Source organism: Ascaphus truei, chromosome 3 (assembly GCF_040206685.1).
Source record: "Ascaphus truei isolate aAscTru1 chromosome 3, aAscTru1.hap1, whole genome shotgun sequence".
NCBI lineage: Eukaryota > Metazoa > Chordata > Amphibia > Anura > Ascaphidae > Ascaphus > Ascaphus truei.
The window spans coordinates 200,933,156-200,950,500 of NC_134485.1; the positions used below are offsets into that span (position 1 = coordinate 200,933,156).

A 17,345-nucleotide genomic window follows, 5' to 3' on the forward strand; every position below is an offset into this window, starting at 1 on the left:
AAAGCATACCGCAGCCCATTGGTACCCCTTCCCATAATAGAGGTACCATTTGACCGGATTGCTATGGATCTAGTAGGACCCCTAATAAAGTCTGCTAGGGGACATCAGCATATATTGGTAATATTAGATTATGCTACCCGATATCCGGAGGCAGTTCCCCTACGTAGCACCTCTGCTAAAAACATAGCAAAAGAGTTAGTAGTTCTGTTTTCCCGGGTCGGAATTCCTAAAGAGATCTTATCTGACCAGGGAACACCATTTATGTCCCAAGTAACAAAAGAGCTATGTAAACTCCTAAAAATCAAGCATCTCAGAACCTCAGTCTATCATCCACAAACAGATGGTTTAGTGGAAAGGTTCAATAAAACCTTAAAGAGCATGTTACGCCGGGCGGTCGATAAGGATGGGAAAAACTGGGACTGTTTGTTACCATACCTGTTATTTGCCATTAGGGAAGTTCCCCAGTCATCCACAGGCTTCTCCCCGTTTGAACTATTGTATGGCCGACATCCAAGGGGCTTACTGGATATAGCCAAAGAAACTTGGGAACACGAGGTTACCCCTTACAGAAGTGTAATAGAGCATGTTGCCCAAATGCAGGACCGCATTGCTGCAGTCCTACCCATAGTGAGGGAACACATGGAGAAAGCTCAAGAAGCACAAAGGAATACGTATAATAAGGGTGCTAGGGTCAGAATTTTTTTTCCAGGTGATAGGGTACTAGTTCTGGTTCCCACCGTGGAGAGTAAATTCCTTGCTAAATGGCATGGGCCATATGAGGTCTTGGAAAGAGTGGGAGAAGTAAATTATAGGGTAAGGCAGCCAGGTAGGAGGAAACCTGAGCAAATTTACCATATAAACCTACTCAAGCCCTGGAAAGATAGAGAGGTCTTGTTAACCCTAGTACCCCCAGGTCCGTCAGAGAATCAAGAAACTGACCCAGAGGTTAGCATAGCTGAAACACTGTCCGTGCATCAGAAACGAGAGGTCCAGAGTTTAGTGAGAAGGAACAAAGAAATCTTCTCTACACAGCCAGGTAAAACTAACGTAATTAAACATGACATAGTCTCTGAACCGGGGGTCCGAGTTAACCTTAAACCGTACCGAATCCCAGAGGCCAAGAGAGAGGCTATAAGTTTAGAGGTTAAAAAAAATGCTAAAACTAGGCGTAATTGAGGAATCCCAAAGTGGGTGGAACAGCCCTATAGTTTTAGTCCCAAAGCCAGACGGTACAACAAGGTTTTGTAATGACTACCGGAAACTAAACGCGGTGTCAAAATTTGATACTTATCCTATGCCCAGGGTGGATGAACTTGTAGAGAGACTGGGCAAAGCCCGATATCTCACAACCCTAGACCTAACAAAAGGGTACTGGCAGGTTCCCCTCACAGAAAGGGCAAAAGAAAAAACAGCCTTCTCAACCCCAGACGGCCTCTTTCAATATAAGGTGCTGCCTTTTGGCTTACATGGAGCTCCCGCCACATTCCAAAGAATGATGGATAAAATTTTAAAACCACATGTTCGGTACGCTGCCGCCTACCTGGATGATGTGGTAATCCATAGTGAAGATTGGCAGTCCCACCTTCCAAAGGTCCAAGCTGTGCTCGACGCAGTTCGGTCTGCTGGACTAACTGCTAACCCCGCTAAATGCACTATTGGTCTGGAGGAGGCCAAGTATCTGGGGTATTCTATTGGTAGAGGGTTACTCAAACCACAAACACTCAAAGTAGAGGCGATACAAAATTGGCCAAGGCCAGTCACAAAAAAACAAGTAAGGACCTTTTTGGGGTTAATTGGCTACTATAGGAGGTTTATTCCCAATTTTGCAACTAAAGCAACCCCACTAACCGACCTCACAAAAGCAAGAGGACCGCTAATGGTAAAGTGGTCCCCCGAAGCCGAACAGGCCTTTAGAAGCCTGAAAGAAGCTCTCTGTGCCCAACCAGTGTTGGTCACACCTGACTTCTCCAAAGAGTTCGTAGTCCAAACCGACGCATCTGAGGTAGGGCTGGGGGCGGTACTCTCCCAGGAGTCTCAAGGGGAGGAGCACCCCATCCTTTATTTAAGTAGGAAACTAAATCCCCAGGAGAAAAATTACTCCATAGTCGAGAAAGAGTGTCTCGCAATAAAGTGGGCTGTAGAGACACTCAAGTATTATCTGTTGGGGAGAAAGTTCCGATTGGTCACAGATCATGCACCCCTTACCTGGATGTGTCAAAATAGGGAGAAGAACGCTAGGGTGACCAGGTGGTTCCTAAGCCTACAGCCCTTTAAATTTTCTGTGGAACACAGGTCGGGGCACAAACATGGCAATGCCGACGGGTTGTCAAGGATGCACTCCCTAATATCCATGGTCGCTCACCCCTCGAGGTCTGAGCTGGGGGGGAGGATATGTGACAGAAACCAGGGGTTGGTAATAAACTCCATATACAGGGCTCCCAGGATACTGAACAGTTTCTGTCCTGTCTAAGCTGAACAGGGCAGCCTTGTGGTACAGGCACTCCATTCCACAGTTTGTCTGCTGCCTGTTTTCTGTCACCTGTCATGCTGATTAGAGTTCAGGTATATAAGACCTGTTTCCTGTTTCCTCTGAGCCCCGCCCAAGAGCCTGGAAGGCTGCTGAACTGCAGAGGGGTGAGAAAGCCTCTTTCCCAAATCGCTTCATTCATTCTGTTAGTTTGTCTAAAGACTGCAAAGGTACTTATTTTGTTGGTGGAAGTGGACAAGCCACTTCCAACTCTGAGTCAGGGACATCTAAGTTTAAGTTATCGCTCAGACGAGCAGCTTTTTTGTTTGGCTTTGTTTTCTGTTTAAACTGTGGCAGTCTCAGTGCCTGGGACTGAATAAACCAGGCATAGCCTGTTTAAAGGAACAGTACGTGACGTCTCATCATTTAACCTACCCTAAAAGACCGTGTTCTAACAGTCCCGGACAGACGGCGGAGCCCCGGAGTAAGCCGTTTGTCACAATATATATATATATATATATAAAAACAAGCAGAAATAGAAGTAGCGCCTCTATATATCCTGATAAAAAATATATATAGTCTTAGAAGAACCAGTAGCTAATCATGAATGTGCTTAGTGGGGCGGCTAGATATAGACTAATACACTATGATACAAACAATAAAATAATACAATATTAGTGCAATCTTCTGACAATACAACCCTGTAAAAAATATATGGAAAAATCAAAAAAATGAATTTAATATTTAAAAAATGTAGAATTGTCAAAAAATAAAAATTAAAATTAAAAAACCTTTAGTACATAAAGTCCTGTTCCAATGGCACAAACTCCAGGTTCTTGCAGCCCATTTCGAAGGGATCACCAGTCCCTAAAGATATCTAGAAAAAAGAAAGAAACAGGCGCACACCTAGTGCATTACCATAATAAAAATGTATTAAAGGAACATAAAATCTATAAAATGCCCACTCACAAAGGTACAGCAATAATAAGCGTGTATGAGATAGGCTCTCATGTGCCAGCAGCTCCAGCATCAGCGTCCAGCTTAGATCAGTGGCGTCGTCACGTGGACCTCAGGGTACCCCTGAAGAAGTCATCATTGATGACGAAACGCGTAGGGCGTGGCTAGATTGCGGCCGCCATTTGCCCACGAACACTGCTGTACTTGCACAGAGACTTTGGGCTCCCGTGTGCGCTTGTTGCGGCCATTGCTCAGCTGAATTGAGGACTCTCAAGACTTTGTTTCCTGGTGGAACCCGTTTCGCTGTACACGCTGAACACCAAAGGCGAGGGATTCTGTTTCCGGTTCCTGCTGCATGGAGGAGGTCCACGTGACGACGCCACTGATCTAAGCTGGACGCTGATGCTGGAGCTGCTGGCACATTCTCCCCCTCAACACGTTTCACGCTATGGAACAGTGCTTTGTCTTGGAGTTTTTTTTTCCAGCACTTCGTCTTGGAGACGTGGTCTGAGCCTGTACATTTAAAGTAAAAAAGCTCGCGAAAACGGACTAACATGTTAACCCCTGGTATACATAACTTATTTCAGCTCACAGCATACATCTAATCTTATTCATTATAATCAGTACATCTTCAGACATTTGTTAACACATAATTGTATTACTGTCAATGTTAAAAATGCTGTGTTATAGTACAATATTATCAGGGGTATATAAAAAACAACCGTTGCAACATTAACCAGAGTTCTGACATCTTTGACTATATTTAAAAAAAAAAATATAAGCACAGTTTTAAACCCTAATAAGGTAACTGTATCAGCTATATCTCAGTGTCATATTCATACAGCACATAGAGAATTAGTTAACTGATTCAAAATATGTTATGTCAAAGGAATATCAGGGTGTGGGGGAAGGAATGGGGTGGAGGGGAAGGCAGGGGGCAGGGGGTGGCAAGGGCAGAACAAAACGTACATTAAAACTGTAAATGTTAATAAATGTGATAAATGAATAAAACCAATTACATAATGATGAATAGTAAATAATAGTAAATAAAACAGATCCGCATAATGCACAGATGTCAAAGGAAACAATGCAGGTCCCATTCAACATTGAGTCCATTAGTGTGCAGTGTTTTTAACATAAAGATCCAGTGTGCTTCTCGCTGGTGCAAGAGTTTGATCCTGTCGCCTCCCGGAGGAGATAATGGGATATGTTCAAGTGCTATACACTGTAGGGATCCCACTGAACCCAATGGACAAGTGTTGAAATGTATTGATACTGGGTGCAGCATATCTTTATTACGTATCAGCCTCAAATGCTCCAGAATGCGAATCTTAAAGATTCTACTGGTGAGGCCTACATATTGTTTGCTGCATTTACATATATTACACTCCAAGACGAAGTGCTGTTCCATAGCATGAAACGCGTTGAGGGGGAGATCGTGGTGTAGCCGTGTGTCTGTGAGGCTTCAATAAAGTTTTTTTCCACTAATCCGGAAGTACCTTGGATGTCTGTCACTTGCTGTGGCGCCGGAACTTCTTTCTTCCACAGTAAGTCAGCAGTCAGTATACAAATAGTGGTTCCTTGTTTTAAATTTATTTATTTATTTATAAAATGTTTTACCAGGAAGTAATACATTGAGAGTTACCTCTCGTTTTCAAGTATGTCCTGGACACAGAGTAAAACAAATAATACATGGTTACAAGTACAGTTACATAAATGAACAATGTATACATTATATACAAGACATTGCATGCACAGTTAAAGAAAATATATATTATGAGCGTATGAAACAGTTACAGACCAGGTTAAAATGTGAGACAGCCTTAGATTTGAAAGAACTTAAACTGGTGGTGGATGTGAGGGTCTCTAGTAGGTTGTTCCAGTTTTGGGGTGCACGGAAGGAGAAGGAGGAACGTCCGTATACTTTGTTGAGCCTTGGGACCATGAATAGTCTTTTGGAGTCTCATCTCAGGTGATAGGTGCTGCATGTGGTAGGGGCGAGGAGCTTGTTCAGGTAGCTGGGTAGCTTGCCCAGAAAGTATTTGAGGGTGAGACAGGAACGGTGAACTTTGCGCCTAGACTCTAGGTATGACCAATCTAGTTCTTTGAGCATTTCGCAGTGATGTGTGTTGTAGTTGCATTGGAGAACAAAACGACAAATTGAATTGTAGAGGGTGTCAAGTTTGCTAAGGTGGGTTTGAGGTGCCGAGCCATATACTATGTCTCCATAGTCAATAATTGGCATTAGCATCTGCTGTGCAATACGCTTTCTGACCAGGAGACTTATGGAGGATTTGTTCCTGTAAAGTACCCCTAGTTTGGCATAGGTCTTGGTTGTCAGGGTATCAATGTGCATCCCGAATGTTAAGTGGGAGTCAAACGATAAGCCCAGGTATTTAAAACTAGTGAAAGGTGTTAGGGTGGTGTTAGCGTTGGTTCTAATCAGTAGCTCAGTCACTGGAAGCTTTAAAAATTTAGTCTTGGTCCCAAATACCATTGTTAAAGTCTTGTCAGTGTTTAAAAACAGTTTGTTTTGGGAAATCCAGTTTTCGAGTCTCAAAAAGTCAGACTGAAGTATGTGTTGAAGGTCAGAGAGGCTATGGCTTTGTGCATATAGGATTGTGTCATCTGCATACATGTGTATTGAGGCTTCCTTACAAGCTGTGGGAAGATCATTAATGAACACTGAGAAGAGTAGGGGCCCCAGAACAGAGCCTTGCGGGACACCACAGGTGATATCCAGGGGGTTGGAGTTAGAGCCTGAGATGGACACATGTTGGGATCTTCCTGATAGGTAGGACTGAAACCAGTTTAAAGCATGTTTCCCTATTCCAGAGCTCTGGAGTTTGTTAAGCAGGATAACATGATCAACTGTGTCAAAAGCCTTTGCAAAATCTAGGAATACTGCACCAGTGAGTTGTCCCCGTTCCATTCCACACTGGATTTCATTGCAAACTTTTAGCAGGGTTGTTACGGTGGAGTGTTTGGGACGAAACCCAGATTGGAATTGGCTAGGGAAATTTGTCTTGGTGTAGAAATCGCTTAATTGGGAGTGGACACATTTTTCCATAACTTTGGATAGAATTGGGAGAAGTGAGATTGGCCTGTAGTTTGAGACAGTGTTTTTGTCCCCACTTTTGAAGATTGGGACAACTCTGGCAGTTTTCCAGGTCTTAGGGATATGGCCTGCAGACAGGATAAAGTTGACTATGGACGCAATTGGTTTGGCAATGGCTGGGGCACCAAGTCGTAGGAACCTAGATTGTAGTAAGTCGGGTCCACATTGGCTGCTTAGTTTTAGTTTGAGGAGCGCTTGTGTAATCTCCTCTTCAGATACTGGGCTAAATTGAAAATTGTGGGCAGTGTTGGGAGGGGGTGGGACTGTAGGGATACTCCCAGGATGAGATTCATGTTTGGGGTTTGTGCTGCGTTTCGCTAATAAGTTAGTGGCACACCCCACAAAGTAATCATTGAATGCATTTGCAATGTCAGTGGGGTTTGTCAGAGTAATATCCCCCTTAGTGATATTACTTGGTTGTTGATGGTTAGGAGGCTGGAATATATTGTTGATAACCTTCCAGAAGTTAGCTGGGTTTGATGTATTTTGGTGGAGATTGTCAGAGTAATATTGTGCTTTTGCATGCCTTGTTTGCCTTGTGCACATGTTCCGCATGCATCTGTAGTGATTGAGATCCTTGGTAGTGCCAGTTACTTTGTAGCTTTTCCACAAGGCATCCCTGAACTGGTAGAGTGCTATAAGGTCAGGTGTAACCCATGGAAGGTGGGCCCTCCGTACCCTTATTTTGCGTAGTGGAGCATGGGTATCGCAGAGTTTTAAGAACTCGGATTGGAAATAGTCGAGCGCAGAATCGGGGTCGGGAATTAAATCGATTCTGTGCCATGGGCAGTTGGTAAGGTCATCCAGAAACTGATGTGGGTTAAAGTTTTTAAATGTTCTAGTGAGGAGAACTTTAGGGCTTGAATGGGGTGGTTTAATTTTCCTTACACAGTACACTATTGCATGGTCACTGAAAATATCAGGAAGGATGCCAGAGGATTGGATTCTGCTGGGGTTTGAGGAGAGAATCCAGTCTAGCAAGGAATGGTTATGCGATTTCAGGTTTATCCGTGTGGGTTGGGAAATGAGTTGTGATAGGTTAAGTGACTTGAGTTGTATCTGGATTTTGTGGTTTTTAGGGTCAAGCCAATTGAAGTTGAAATCCCCTAGAACTAGCAGCTCACTCTTCTCATTCAGAGAGGAAATGGAGGCAAGAAATTGGGTGATATCAGTCAAGGATTGTAGAGGGGCTTTAGGGGGGCGGTAGATGCCAGCAAGCAAGATGGGCTTAGAAAAGGGGAGGCAGATTTTGCCAACTAGAGTTTCAAAAGAGGGTGGACTTGGTGGGCAATTTAACAGTGTAAATTGTAAGGTGTCTACAATATAAAATAACACCCCTCCTCCTCTCTTTGACCTATCTCTCCTAAAAATGGAGTATCCCTGAATGGCGAAATTTTGCATCAGGGGTTTTAGGGGATAGCCATGTTTCTGTAAGAACGATGGCTTTGGGTTTATGCATAAGGCACCATGCCCTTAGTTCATCCAGTTTGGGCAGCAGGCTCCGGATGTTTATATGGGCGACAGATAGCCCTTTTTGGAATTTAAAGGTGGAATTCTCAGGGGCATGGGACAGAGCTGAAATGGGAGGACCTGGGTTAGTTTCAACATCACCTGCTAGAGAGAGTAATAGTATGAGTAGAAATTTGGTTAGTTGTTTGCAAGTTGTAAATTTGTGGTATTTGCCATTTGAGTGAGCAGTGGTTGGTGTGCTGGTTTTTAGAGTTCTCCACCAACATTCAGTAGATAGTGCAAGGCTTTTGAGTAGTCCAGGGTGTATGGTGATGTTGGGTGTGGGCCAGGATGGAGGAGTTTGTAGTGGATAGAGGGAGTAACATCTCCATGAGGCCAGGAGAGAGAAAAAAGTTAAAAGACATAGCAGGTTCATGATGCCAGAGGTAGGCAGTGCTGCAAGGAGCTGTTGTGAGCAGAGTGAGTGTGTGCAGACTAAACAGCAGGGGTGAGCCTGTACCTTGTCAAGTGTTTTGCTGCATTGCAATGCTAGGGTCAATTCAGGGTTTAAGTGTTTTATGCATTCAGTTTTGGGAGAGGCTGCAGTGAAAGAAGTTGTAAAGGGGTGGGGTTTAAACTATGCAGGCTAACAAGCATGGGTTCATAGTGTGATCTGAATAGCTTACCGTTTGTTGTCTTGAGTAAAAGAGTTTGCAGTAGATGCAGTCCCCAGTCACCTCTAGGCAAACTGTAGTCTAACTGTATTACTTAAAATGCTCACTTTAAATGCCTCACTGCCTAATGCAGTTCCTGCCCAATGCAGCAAAGGTGTTTGTATTATACAGAAAAAAACAGTCACATGACCCTCCCCCTCCCCAATCAGTCAGCTTGTTCCATTTGGTCAATTAACAGCACAGAGTTAAGAGGGGAAAAAAAAAACTTTTTACATTCAAACATACTAACTTATATCAATTCTACAAGGCCACAGTCAGGCTTTTACACAGGGTTTCAACATCAGGAACATACTTATATCAATTCAACAAGGCCAGATTCAGTCTTATACACAGGGTTTCAACATCAGGAACATACTTATATCAATTCAACAAGGCCAGATTCAGTTTTATACACAGGGTTTCAACATCAGGAACATACTTATATCAATTCAACAAGGCCAGATTCAGTCTTATACACAGGGTTTCAACATCAGGAACATACTTATATCAATTCAACAAGGCCAGATTCAGTCTTATACACAGGGTTTCAACATCAGGAACATACTTATATCAATTCAACAAGGCCAGATTCAGTCTTATACACAGGGTTTCAACATCAGGAACATACTTATATCAATTCAACAAGGCCAGATTCAGTCTTATACACAGGGTTTCAACATCAGGAACATACTTATATCAATTCAACAAGGCCAGATTCAGTCTTATACACAGGGTTTCAACATCAGGAACATACTTATATCAATTCAACAAGGTCAGATTCAGTCTTATACACAGGGTTTCAACATCAGGAACATACTTATATCAATTCAACAAGGCCAGATTCAGTCTTATACACAGGGTTTCAACATCAGGAACATACTTATATCAATTCAACAAGGCCAGATTCAGTCTTATACACAGGGTTTCAACATCAGGAACATACTTATATCAATTCAACAAGGCGAGATTCTGTCTTATACACAGGGTTTCAACATCAGGAACATACCTGTGAAGAGAATGCAATTAGATCCATGTCATATCAGCTGAGGTTATTGGTTATTGGTCTTGCATGAAGAAAGTGAATATATTAACTATATATATATATATATATTAACTGTAGTCTAACTGTATCACTTAAAAAGCTCACTTTAAATGCCTCACTGCCTAATGCAGTTCCTGCCCAATGCAGCAAAGGTGTTTGTATTAAATAAGGTGGAGAAACACTGTTCAACTGTTTCGGATTGTTTATTCGTAGTCAGAAACGTTCTTTGTTTCTGCCTCGTTTAAATGCTGTAAGTGGTTGAAAGTTAATAATGGATGTCTAAAGTGCTGTACAGTACGTTTAATAGATATTCTAGGATTTATTACTGAAATTGCTTAAAAACCTACTATATACTGAGGTAAAAATAGTTATTTAGTCTGTTGCTTGTATTTTGGTTTGCCATTTAATCTTTTTCAGCTTGATTCATTGTTTCATTAGAATATGCATTTGCAATTAATATGCAGCATCTTTTACTCCTGCTCAGTCTGAGGGATTAGCATTGCGTTACAAAGAGTTGAAAACCCACCAAGCGATAAAAATGGCAAACCTTTGTTGATTTACATAACAGTGGGATTTACAGTGCATTTGTCTAAGAATGGGGTCTCATCAAGAAATCAATTTTGGCAATTTTATTTTAATATTTTCGGGAATAAGAAGAGATGTTTTAGAACTGGGGGGGGAGGCGCAGCAGTTGCAGAGGCCCTGCGCTATTCGCCCAAGGCATTTAAGTTAATGCTGGGGGATCACGTGAGGCCTCTGCAACTTCATTTACTGCACCGACACACTTTATTCGAGCAAATACCCGGTATGTACCTGGCAGATACCTGGAATGCGCCGCTCCTCACCTCTGACAAGCCCCGTTGCATTTGCCTTCCCAGCCTGGGTTCATGCCTGGCTGACGGGCGGCTGATCTGTTAAATGATAATGATTAGGATTTAATAGGCTGCAATGCTTCGCGTGTCTACCAGATGGCATAAATTCATGAATTGTAATGCAGTATATATATATATACTGTGCAGTATTGCAGCCAGCGGAAATAAAATGCTTCAATCCCTGCTTGGAAAATACCTCCATGCACTCGGGCAGAAAACAGTCACAAACCTCAATACACCCGGGTATACACGAATTCGTGGGACTAGCCAAGCTCGAATAAAGTGTGTCGCCAGTGTACCTTCTCTTCAGTGACGCGTCGCCATGGCAACGCGGCGTCAAATGGCGCCGCGGGGTCATGTGACGTCACGTGACCCCACGGAATCATTTGACGCCGGAGAGCCATAGAGAAGGTAAGGGAGGGGGTGCTTTCATAAAAGCCTCTGAACTTTCTGGCTTCTAAAACAGGGGTGCGCAATCTTTCCCTGCTGCGCTCCCTGCCTGCTGTTTTAGAAGCTAGAAAGTTCAGAGGCTTTTATGAAAGCAGGCATGCATCAATTTGTACCAATTCCAAGAAGACAAATTGCGAGAGCCAAGTCATTAAAGATTTCCATGTGTAAATTGGTATAGTATAATTAGTGTAGTGAGCGACGCGTAATGTAGTCCATTCGGTTATATTGTGTGTAATTTAGTGCAAGTTCATCCTAGATTGCTCGGGGGTGATTTCAACTGCACCCTCGAGGCTCTGGACCAGAATAGTACTCATACTCTGCGCCCAGCCCGTGGGAGATTATCACCCGCAGCTTCCTGGTAGACGTCTGATGAGAACAACATTCTGGGGCATCCACTGAGTTAACCTACTTGTATGTTAGGGTGTGGGGTGAACAGATGTCCTTGTCCCGGATCAACAGGCTTTATCTATCCAACCACAGCCTGTAGCAAACCGAGTCCAGTGCCATTAGGCTGGCACTGTTCTCGGACCACAATTGTGCGTCCGTAATTGTGGCGCTACTACCAGCATTGCCCTTGGCTACCTATTGGTACTTTAACAATATGTTGTTGAAAAACAATGGGTTAGCGACGTCGGTCCGGCAGGTTTGGATTGCCTGGAGAGGTTGTACATATTTGTACCAATTCCAAGAAGACAAATTGCGGGAGCCAAGTAGTAGACAAGTCTTTCTTTACAGATTTCTATGTGTACATTGGTATAGTATGATTAGTACAGTGAGCGATGCGTAATTTAGTCCATTCGGTTATATTGTGTGTAATTTAATGCAAGTACATCCTAGGTTGCCTCTATTCCTGGTTCTTGATGAATATTAATTTATAGACAGTGACTGCTATAATGGCTTCTTTTTTTAAATTTAAAATAATTTTATTAGTTTTCCACATAGTTCAAGTCACAGACATCGGAGCTCCAACAAACAACCGAGCGAACTTTCTCATACATTGAGTAGGAATAATATCAATTAAATACTATAGGATAATCATACAAACACTCTTAACTATGAATTTATATGCTCGGTATGCTTGAATTGTAGATGATTAGGCTTTCAGACCACTTTAATCTGGTTACTGTTGTAGACTCGGTTCTAACAGGTTGAATTATATATATAATGTCTTCTTTAGGCTGCGCTTATAGTGCCGGCGACAGTGACGCGACGTCGCGGCAAAACAAATGCATTGCCGCCACTGCGTGCGCTTATGCATGCACTTATAGTAAGCGCGACGCGATAGATTGGTCACGATCACTGGAAGTCATCTCTATTTGATTTTCCAGTGACCGTCGCCTGACCGTCGTGTCGTCGTCACCGTCGCCGGCACTATAAGCGTAGCCTTAGGCTGCACTTTTTAAAAAGTAAAATAGTTTCCCTATACATAATATAATTTCAACTATTGACCTTTAAAGAAACAGATCAATACCACCTAGCAGCTTAGGCTTACATACCAAGTAGATTGCTATCTGTGTGCCTTTGAATATGTTTTTATGGATTTTTGGTAAAATTTGCATTTGGGGCATCGTGCGTGCGTTTGACACAGGTATGGGGCAGTTTTATTCCTGTGTATATCTTTCTATTCATTGGCATATACTGTATATCTATATCTGTGTGTGTGTATATATATATATATATATATATATATATGTGTGTACATTGGGTTATTTATTATTTAATCATTCAGAATTGGTTTTTGATCATTTCATAATCATGGAGAGGTTTCCAGAAAGTTATGATTCTTAGGTTTGTGTTTTACATATCTCACATTGTAGAAACATACTCACAGTGACAGCTGGGTTTCTCATGGGTGGTAGTTGTAATAAGAAATGCAGCTGAGAAAGTTCAAAAAGTTGTAATTCAATTGTTCTTGATGTACGGTAAGTGTACATTAGAGCAGGGGACCGCAAACTTTTGCAGCTGCACCCCCCTGCCTTTCCTCCTCTACTGCTCGCACGCCCTCTTACCTAGATGCAGGGTCATTTGACGCCGCATTGCCATGGAGACGAGTGACGCCGGCAGAGTCAAGGTAAGTTTATAGAGTTGCAGATCAAGCGAACCCCCGGCATTTCATTTAAATGCCTCAGGGAAGAGTGTGGAGTTTCTGAAACCGCCCTCGCCCCCCAGACAAATTCCTGGGGGGCAGGACAGAGCTGTCAAGCAGGGTCAGGAAGCTGGAAATAGAAATAAACTGCCCGGCGCTTCCTTAATACAGTGCCACAGCACCACCCAGTGGTGAAAAAATATAACAAGCAAATGCAAGAAAGGGAAAATAGGCAATATAAATAAAGGTAACGACAATAAAATATATATAATCAAAGGACCACTCAACCTTAAGATGAAATAGCCACAATCCTCTAGAGAACAGAAAACGCAAGGGATGAGGGAGTGTGTCCTAGATTGACCAATGGTGTTCTGCAGCAGCTTCAGATGATGAACTGCCTGGTAGCCAAGCTGGTGCTAGTGGGGAAGAAAGACGGGAAAGGGGGGTGGGGGGGGGGGGGAAAGGAGACAAGAAGGGGCTGATGGTGTAGTAATATAAAACACCTTTAATAAATTACACATTAAAAAGCCCCCCTGAGGGCGTACTCACACTCTGTACTGCCACTCAGGGCACATAAGGGTATCTTTACAGCCAATGCTGTCCGGTGTGCGTCTCCTCTGTTTCTGGCAGTCTCTGAAGGTCCCCACAAGTGGCTGCTGGGGTTCTCGTGCAGCTTGACTGGAGTCGGCGTCTGACGTCACGATCAACCGGGAACGGATTGCCTCCTCCTCCTCCTCCTCTTCCACTCAACGCGTTTCACAAGATAGGGTTAACTTGCTTCGTCAGGAGTGTCATTTTATGTGTCATTTATTAAAGGTCTTTTATATTACTAAACCATAAGCCCCTTCTTTGTCTCCTTCCCCCCCCCCCCCTTCCCGTCTTTCTTCCCCACCAGCTGCAGCTTGGCTACCAGGCAGTTCATCATCTGAAGCTGCTGCAGAACACCATTGGTCAATCTAGGGTCAGGAAGCTGACAAGGCCCATACAGTATTATTCCCCGATGTGACTAAATTGTGTCAATGTTCTCTAACTTTGTGAAGAAATTGCCTCTGCCAGATACCCACCAGTGTACTTTGCTCTATGCTATGTTATACAATATAACCAAGTTGTTAAAGCAACAATGCCTCTTATGCAGTTATTTTTAGATTAGTGTCCAATTACTTAGCTACTGTATGTATCACTGAACCTGCAACACTCTGCTCATAAAGCTAGTGGCATCTTGCTGTGCAATGAGCGCCTTCCCAATGTTTTTCCCACGGGAGGTTTGTGTTTTTCCTCAGCCTGCTGAAGAATACGTATTATGGTTTGTGATGCATACAAAACTAGAAGTGTTAGCGCTGAGGTATATACAGTATTTTGTTCGTTTCAGTTTTTATGGGTTTGGACAAAAAAAAAAAAAATATATATATATATATGTGACGGATCTACACCAGGTTACTGTTGCCCCCTTATGTTATTTCGACGGACAAGCAGCCACCTTCTTTCAATGGATTGACCCAATCAACGACTCATCTGCATTAGGTGACTTTTTGTCCCCAGGATTCGAGTCAATTGGACGGGATTTTATTATGCATAACGTCCTTACACATTTCTCCTGTACAACATAGCATTCTTTTTGTCTCCAGCACAGGTAATGACTTTATGAATTGGTTATCCCCATTGACTTTTGCTTGCCTATCTTGCATGGACTAGTGACGGATTGTTCCATGTGTTTAACCACTACACCGGACGCTGGATTTTTTGACTCTTCTCAGCTACTGTACAATATGGACTCAATTGCTAATTGCTTTCATGATATCTTATATGACATGTTTAGATGGAAACATTACCTTTAGTTCGGACTGACCCTTTAGCTTGATCCGCTATATTTAGGATCTTATAATGGGCTTGAGTATTAAGGTGCAATTAACTACATTAACTGCCAATTAAGTTTTATACAGTGATCAATCCATTATAGGTGTCATTTTGGACATGTATGGACTGGTTGTGTCATTATATAGCCACACCGGTCAGGTCATTCATTCGTTTGCTGTTTCAATATTACATATTTTTATGCAGCCAGTACATCTCAGTTTGTATATGTTCACATTTATTGGGTATCACTTTACTGCACTGTAATATTGGTGTTACTGTTGGTGCCACATTATTTCATGCTGACATTTTTGCAGTGACTAGCCCATGATACTATTGGCTGATGCTGGCAGTTTTTTTTACTTTTCATAGCATCAGGCATATGTATATATGCCTCTTTATCCCTTTGTATACACAGCCTTGTCTCATACAGTTTATTAACTGGCCATGTGCCCTCAAATCAGTTAGACATTGTCATGATCAATATTCAGACTCTCAGCGATGCAGAGCGCGGATGCCTTCACTGACTGCAGTTCCGCTTATTATTTATTTATTTTTGGCGGTTCGCGCATGCTCAATAGCTATTGCATTGGTTTTCATGAGCCACTCTCTCCCTGCATTAGCGCACGGCTCGCGCATGCGCAGACAAACGCTTTTGGTTACATGCGCCCTCCACTGGCTCTGTAACACGCGACGGAAGTCTATTGACTCATAGACAATAACTCTTGACTCACACATGCGCAGTGAGCGCGTCTTACGTGTCAGGAGCACTGTAGTGTTCTAGTTAATACTTGCTAGTCTGGTTTCAATGGGAGGGTCCTGCATTCAGCATGTAAGTTACTATTGTATTAAATTATGTGTTGCACCTGTTTGTCATGGTTGGGTAGGGTATTTATATGTGTTCTATTGCACTCTGTTTGTACATCACCTTGAGAAAGGTACCGTGTGGAGGACCGAAACGTTGGTTATTATGTCTCACTAAATACAAAACATTTTTGACAACCTCGTGGAGTGCTGCCTCTGATATTCGCTTACACGGTATCGTATCACCTATTTGATTCATATAGGATTTGCACCCACCTTTATCTACCTGACGGAGTGCCTTGTTCTCATCTATTCACTATATATATATATATATATATATATATATATATATATATATATTTCTTAGCTAGTGCATGGTCAGTGCATGTTATTCCATCCCTAGTCATCTACTTGGTCATTTATCTAAAAGCCGTAGGTGGAACTTTTGCTTTAAACTTTTTATAATTCTCAGGTCTTTCAGATCGTGATGTTCTTTTGATTGTGACCTGAGAAATTCAATTGTAGCTTTACAGAGCATTTAGGATTTGTATGAAAGCTTTCAATCAGATTCTTAGAAGAGTGGAACTTAAAAAGGCAATCCAAGCGGCACATTACAATTATAATAATTATTTTTGTTTTAATATATGCAGCATTTGATTACCTTTATTAATAACTAATTATGTAAGCTGTAGCTTCATTTTCTCTCCCGTGATCGATCAGCAAAGATCCTGCTTCCCAGGGTTCACTAAATGGCTGCCTTTCAGTTTCAATGAATGCAGGGGTGCACAAACGGGGGGGGCACAAGAGTTTCTAGGGGGGGGGGGGGGTGCGCGGTATTTACAGAGGCCCCGCACTTTTCCCTAGGGCATTTAAATTAAATGCCGGGGGAAGCGTGAGGTCTCTGTAACTTCCTTGCCTTCTCTCTGCCGGGTCTTCAGCGATGCGTCAAATGACGCAGCGGGTCATGTGACGTGACGTGACGTGTCACCATGGCAATGAGCGTCAAATGACACGGCGAGGTCACGTGACGTTACATGACCCGCGACATAATTTGACACCAAGTCCTTGGAGAGGGGGTGCGAACGCTGTGGCTGCCAGGTAGGGGGCGCAGTTGTAGAAGTTTGCGCATCTCTGAATTAATCCTTCAGTCAGTGTAACTCAACAGTGACAATGTTTTCTTATACAACAAATAATCCCAAACAGGAAAGTGTCCCCAAGATATTGCACTGCTAGGGAAGTGTGTTAAAACCTGTTGTAGAAATCAAAAGATGCTCATTATTTTAAAACTCATTAAAAATGGCTTTAAGAGTTGAATAATAAAAAAAAAGTAGTAAGTATGATCTAATACTACAGAACTGATTTATGTTAAAAAAAAAAACCACAAGTAGGCTATTGAATGGATTGCTCCTTTAAAGCATTGGTATGGAAAAATATGAAGATTATTTGTAACACTTTTACTGCTGGAGAGACTTGCAGTACAAGAATCTTGTAACAGTTTCATGGTCAAATTTGAAATCAGGGCATCATCTATAAACT

At 42.5% G+C, this 17,345-nt stretch overlaps 1 protein-coding gene across 1 annotated transcript in view; it reads left to right on the top strand.

Annotated features, from left to right (window-relative positions):
- Positions 1 to 17,345, top strand: part of CALN1 (calneuron 1) — a 695,584-nt gene that overhangs the window by 674,132 nt on the left and 4,107 nt on the right. The gene's annotated exons all lie outside the window — the stretch shown is intronic.